Source organism: Ixodes scapularis, unplaced genomic scaffold (genome assembly GCF_016920785.2).
Source record: "Ixodes scapularis isolate PalLabHiFi unplaced genomic scaffold, ASM1692078v2 PGA_scaffold3__209_contigs__length_174095766, whole genome shotgun sequence".
NCBI classification, from domain to species: domain Eukaryota; kingdom Metazoa; phylum Arthropoda; class Arachnida; order Ixodida; family Ixodidae; genus Ixodes; species Ixodes scapularis.
The window spans coordinates 159,020,714-159,027,051 of record NW_024609868.1 but is presented as its reverse complement, the minus strand read 5'-3'; the positions used below and the strand labels follow the sequence as shown (position 1 = coordinate 159,027,051).

The following is a 6,338-nucleotide window of genomic DNA, read 5'->3' as shown; positions in this document are numbered from 1 at the left end:
GTCTACATTTGCCAAAGGTGCCTGCCATCGTCCCTTCTTCGGTGCCAGAAATGACCAGCTCAGCTGACTGCGTGACTGAGCTTTGAGAAAAGGAAAAAGGCGGTATGTTTTTGGCTCGGAGCTGCCAGAAGGCCACCGCCAGCATAACCAGCTCAGCATATGGAGAGATATAATGCTTTGAGGAGAGAGAAAACCAAGTAATGTTCTTCGGTCCAGAATGGCCACAAGGTCACCACCGGTTGGGAGATAAGAGGGAGAAAAGGGATAAGGAGGCAAAATGAGAAGCCGCTGCAACCCCAGCGGGTAGGCCCGCCATTAGAGGATTATAAGTGTTTTAACTTCACCGGCTCGACGGACCGGTCAACTCTTATTTGGTCAGTTTACAACACCGCCACTATCCCTCTCCGTGTGTTTGCTTTAGCTGTCAGCCACCTCTCAGCGGCTCGCAGCTGTTGCGACATGAGAAAGGAACTTTGCTTGTGCAGTGTCCACGGGGGGCTGTCGGTGGCCCAGGCATCGGCCACCAAATGACCTTGCCAAAGGGACAGCGGGATAACACCGTCGCGCAGAACAAAGTGAATGTAAAGGCCTACCCATATACATCGTATTTTAAGCAGAGCTGGCCAAATTACTCATATTTTGTAATTAAATTAGATTACTAATTACTTTGCTGAAAATTGCTGAAATGTAATTAAATTACATTACAAATTACCACAGCCAGAAAGTAATTAATTACCATTACAAATTACTTTTAAAAGTAATGACATCACTTTCGCATTACTTTTGTATACTTTTACAGGCTGCGCCTACACAGGCGCAGCATGTGTAGGTGCAGTTTCAAACACTGCTGGCAGCTAAATTCTCGTGTTTTCCCCCTGCATTTTGTGTTTCATGGTGCATGTATTTTCCCGAGGACATTGGGAAGCATTGTACTACATTTGAAAAAAAAAAAGCAGTAAACTATTTTTGTTGGGTATGTGCGTGACAGAACGAATGCGACTGGAATGTTAGTATTTTTTTTCTTTTTTTTACGGTAAGTTTTTACGGCGCTGTTTGATTAGCCGCGTGTCAAACGACAAAGCGTTTAGCTGTCGAAATTAATTTACAACAGAAGATAGCCGAAAGGCATGCATTTTTCACGCTCACAAATAACATGTTTACCGATAGACAGAGGAACGCACGCGACTGATCCGTTTCCCGCCCCAACCCGGACAGCTATTTTTGGAGATGTTTGAGGACCCTACGCGGATTATCTCTGAAAAGGGGGAGAACGATTATGATTGTTCGCAAAATCGCGTCGAGGGCCGTTCCACCAGGGGCCTTAGTTCGACCTACTTCCCCTCCTTCGTTTCCCGAGAATGTCGAGCAGAAAAGCTCGAATGGCAGGCACTTACCAGCCCTATTTCTCACAGTTGAAGATAACGCAGAGAGGGTGAGCAGCATGCATCAGAAAAAGTAAGCGGGCACTTTTAGGAGGGGCCAGAAAACGTCGAATGCAAAACCGCAAAACATAGGTAGAGAATCGCGCTGAGTGGGTTTTTACAGTTCAAGAGAGTGGCAGAAAATGTCTAGCTGATAGCGGGCGCGAGAGTCGCACCAGCCGCATTAGCATCAGCAACATAGCGGCGACCAAAGAGCGTTTTTTTGGAAAGGTGTAGAGGAAAAAGAAAAAGTAAAGTAAAAAAAAGCGCTCTTGTGTATTGTGGGCACAAAAAAATATGCCTGGTGCGAAAAAGTAATTAGGTAATTTAATTACAATTACCGCCGCTGGAGTAATTCATTACATTACTACATTACCTGCTACAAAAAGTAATGAATTACATTACTAATTACTGGAACAAGTAATTAAATTACTGTAATTTCATTACAGTAATTACATTACTGCCAGCTCTGATTTTAAGCAAACGTCAAGGTCTAGCGGCCGCTCCCCTCGGAGACATTGAGAGGGGAAGGTCGCCGAGGCGCGCTCAAAGGCGTCGACCTCGAAGCGTCGCCGGAGTGAGGCGTTGTGAACCCCGCTAGACGCTACGAATACGTTGGCTATACTCCGTTCACCCGTAAGCTGACAGTGCGGTGGAAGCTGCATGCTTGTTGGGGCAGTCAACTGTCGGCCTTGCACCGCCTGATGATCCCCTCCTCCGTGTACTCACGCGCCGAGCGCGAGGTCAAGCGATAAGAGGCATGCCATTAATTGGTCCGGCGAACACATAGCTTCCGCCGCACTGTCGGCTTAGGCCGATGCCCTCCAGAGAAAAGGGAAAGAAGGAGCTCCCCTCTTATCAGGATTCTCCTTTTTGCATCGCGGATAAGCACAGGCGTCGCTATTCTCCCCCCAGAAGATTATAGAAGATTAACCTGTCACTCAAAATTCTCACAAAAGCAGCTTCCCTCTCCTCCTTTTACTTGGTGTTCAAAAGTATGCGATGTGACGTCAGTGCAAGGAGCCCATAGACGCACGTGAATCCGTTGAGGATAGGATGCATGTGTGTGAAGGCTTTAAGCCGTTTCTCTTCCTGATAATGCAGACTCTTTTGGTGTCATGTAATCGCGAACATAATCATCACTCGAATTCTTATAATCAACATGAAACCTCACTACTTAAAAACAACCCAATTAGATTACTACTACTTAAATAGTGATGCTTATAACGAGGTGAAATATAAAGATAGCTTGGAAACGCTTTTTTTTTTGTCTAGATATGTGGAGACGTGCACAATAAGGTTGCCGAAACACGCAATACGCGTATGCTGTGTTTAGTTTACCAAGTTATGTTCTGCGTGACACACATAGACACAACACACTGCTTACGTGTCCTTTCTGCTACGAAGACGTAAATACAATAGGTCAGATGTCATCAAATATTATATAGCCGTGTAAAACAATCAGTAACGTTCCAGATTGTCAAGCATAGCAGAGTGGAAAATATTATGTTTTTAAACGCATGGCGTTGCATCAAAAAACAAAATACCCACTCTAATTTTTATCAACGTTTCAAGACTATGTTAAAAGGTTTCCGTACACAAAATTAAAAAAAAAATAAAAATGTTTTTTTTGGGAAAATTGACTTTGAATATTGTACTTTTAGCGATCCTTTTTTCTTCAGAGGTTTGTTTCACTGTATTACACCTGATTGACAATACCGATTATATTTTTCCGAAAAAGTAAATGTCTTAAGCTTTCGTTTGATGTGCTGTTTATGCCAAAACGTTGAACAAAACGAAAATTATGATCACTGAAGTTCGGCAAATATTTGTCAAAGGGACTAGATTTGATCATTTTTATTTTACGATATATTAAAAAATATTTTTTTCAGTTGTAATTAAGAAATTTTACCTAAAGTGTAAAACAAGTAAAAAAGTTTGATAACTGTGCGGCCCATATATGAGCGTAGAGGGAATCTCGAATATGCGACCTTTGACAATCGGCAAAATCTAAGAATCCGCTTTCGTCCAAATGAAATATAATAACTCGAGAACAAATTTTTTTTCTTCAAAACCGCTTCCCATTTCGTCCTAATGAAGAATTAGCCCACAACATATATTTTTTCCAGAATTTTTTGAAGACCCAACATTTTTTCTAGCGTGATTTGAGATGAAACCACCCATATACAGGATGTTTCACGAAAGGTGGACAAATTCGACCATTGCGAAAACAACGCATCGTAACAGAAAAAAGGCTTGTGTCGTCTCGGTCCTAGGCCAGGGGCCTATATAGGGAAATTGTTAAAGTTCGGGATAATTAAGTTGTTAATTATTTTCACGTAATTAATTTTTTTAAATATTCGTTTATGGGCATGGTTTCAATTAGAATCTTGATGAGAATCATTTAGAAACACTGAATTAACAAATTGCAGAACGATAGAAGGCGCGCGAGGTATTTTATGATTTTCTGAAAACCGCACAAATTCGACGGGTTTTTAAGTTTCGGTTTGCAATCGGAGCGGTTCTCGGCACCGACGACACCGCACCCCGTGGAGAAACAGGGTAACCAACCTCTGCTGCGCGGTCCTTGCGGCCCCCAAAGCCGTGTATTGGCGGCCCCGTAGCAGTAGCGGCCGCGGAGTCAAGGAGTCACTCCGCGTTAAGTGCCGTCCGAAAGTCTCGTAAAAAACGAATTGTCAAAATGTGATTTCAAAACTTGTAGCGTGGCTTAGCGGTTAACATGCCTGCCTGACGTCCGCGCGGTCGTGGGTTCGATCCGCAGTGGAGGCCGTCTTTCTTTTTTTTTTTTTTTCGAACATTTTGTTTTGTTGGGATATTTGGCGATATCTAGGACATTTCTTTTTTACTCATTACAACTTTGGTTTGGGCTAGTTGGTCCATGGTAGGTATAAGGTTTAAAAGCGCAAACAGACAGGGACAATAGAAACTAACACAAACGACAGGGACAGGGTCCCTGTCGTTTGTGTTATTTTCTATTGTCCCTGTCTGTTTGCACTTTTAAACCTTATACCTTCTTTTTTACGACTAACACTGAAAAAAAATGCTATCGACGACAGTGCTAAAAGCGCGAGCTCGTTGCTTTGGATCGCGCGCCACGAGCGCTCCTGCAGCGGGTGCAGTCATGCCAGTCAAGGTTACTCGCTCGCCGCTTGCACGGCCTTCGCAGCTATTCTATCCAAGGGTGATAATCCGCCGTGCTGCACACAAGTACAGCTCCAGAAAAATGCATACAAAATTACTGCGGCTGGGCTCTGTCGCCTCCGGTACACGTAATCTTCATTTGGAACAGGAGTAACGGACGGCACCGGGCGAAGTTTGAAAATAGAGAACGCTTATTTTGATGTTCCTAAGAACGCGACGAGTACAGGCGGCAATGTTGATAAAGGTGTATCGACACGGCGAACCAAATTGCTGTTTTGGTCCGCGGGCCGCGCATCACGTGATTTTACGTTACCGGTTAAGGTGTATCCACACGACGGACCGGGCCGCGGACCGATTGATCACGTGATGCACGGCCTGCGGCCGCCGGGCTGCAATGAGCATCCACACGGCGGACCAAAAGAGCAGACGACAGAGTGAACGGTCGGGTCTAACCCTCGACCTCACAGCTCCGCCAAACGCATGCAGCGAGCTGCTTTGAGGCTATTTGTAAGGAGCCAAGATGGAGGTTGAACGAAAGAGACGTTTGGCCGCGGTGGCCCTGGCGTTGAATATTGAGGACGAGGACGACTTAAGTGAACCGAAAAAGGCATGGGGACATCTTTAGATGATTATTTGGGTAGTCGTCGCGACTATTGTCCCACGGAGCGGGGAATTGCTCCATGAGCGCGATGAAGTAAAAAGTTGCATCGTCGCACAACAAAAGGTTCGTCTTCTTCGTCTTCCACAGTTGGCGCCAAAAGAAAACGACTTTAGATTTGGATTCCAATCCAAACAACAAAAGTCAGCTTGTTGCCAGACTTAGCGCTTCAATTATACTAAAAACGCCGCGGTCCGCCGCCAAGGTCCGGGCGAGAAAAGTAGCTTGGCATTTCTCAGAAGCGCGGGGCGCGGACCACCGGCGGACCTCGAAAACCGGTGACGTAAGATCACGTGATGCGCGGCCCGCGGACCAAAAAAGCAATTTGGTCCGGCCACAACAACGCCGAGCGACCGACATTTCAAAATGCAGTCAGCGGCATCCAAAGAAAACGTGTTGTTGACGTTTTCATCCGTGACGTCATTGTCCACGCCCCCTGGACATCCAATCGGTGTCGAAAATACGCAGCCTCCGATCCCAAACCGAAACTGAAATCCCGTCGTAGTTGTGCGACTAAGCGAAGTTTCGTATCGCATATAAAACTTTTATTTTAATACATTTGTTTTGTTTTTTTAAGTTTGTTAAAACGTTTTATTGTTTTGTTTCACCACTGTTTTACTAATAATGTTACGTTAAATTTTTATTTCCGCATTTATTATGCACGTCGAAACAGTCGTTTACAAGCCAATCCAATCTAGTCTGAACTTCATTTGCGTCGAAACCGCCCAAACTTTGTTGCGGTTTGGTGGGTCTTTTATTTTTACGTAGAACTCATATCGATCCGATATGCCGCGTCCGAGAATGGAATTTGCGACTAATAAGTGGCGAGGCACAACGCGAGCAGGAATGAACAGCCCTGGAGGGTTGTGGGCACAGCTCAATAGGCTCATTCCTCGGTGCTTCTCGAAGGTAAGCCTTTTTTTCTCTGTCCTCCTAAGCACGAGCAACTCTAGAGTTGGTCGTGAACCTAAGCTTCCGTTCAAGCATCTCCTTGGTTTGTTTCCTTACCTGCCTTTGCCTAATCGCGTTCGAGAAATGTATTCTGAGAGCTATTTTCCCTTGGCGAGCATGCATCTCCTCGCGCTTTTCCTCAAGAG

General features: G+C 44.9%; 1 protein-coding gene across 3 annotated transcripts in view; it reads left to right on the top strand.

Annotated features, from left to right (window-relative positions):
* Positions 1–6,036: 6,036 nt before the first annotated feature.
* The window catches only part of LOC115309576, a 35,152-nt gene continuing 34,850 nt past the window's right edge, over positions 6,037–6,338 (top strand). For all 3 annotated transcript variants that reach the window (XM_042292650.1, XM_040210901.3, XM_040210906.3), the window contains exon 1: positions 6,037–6,150. The gene's annotated coding sequence lies outside the window, so the exon portion shown is untranslated. The remainder of the gene's footprint in view (positions 6,151–6,338) is intronic.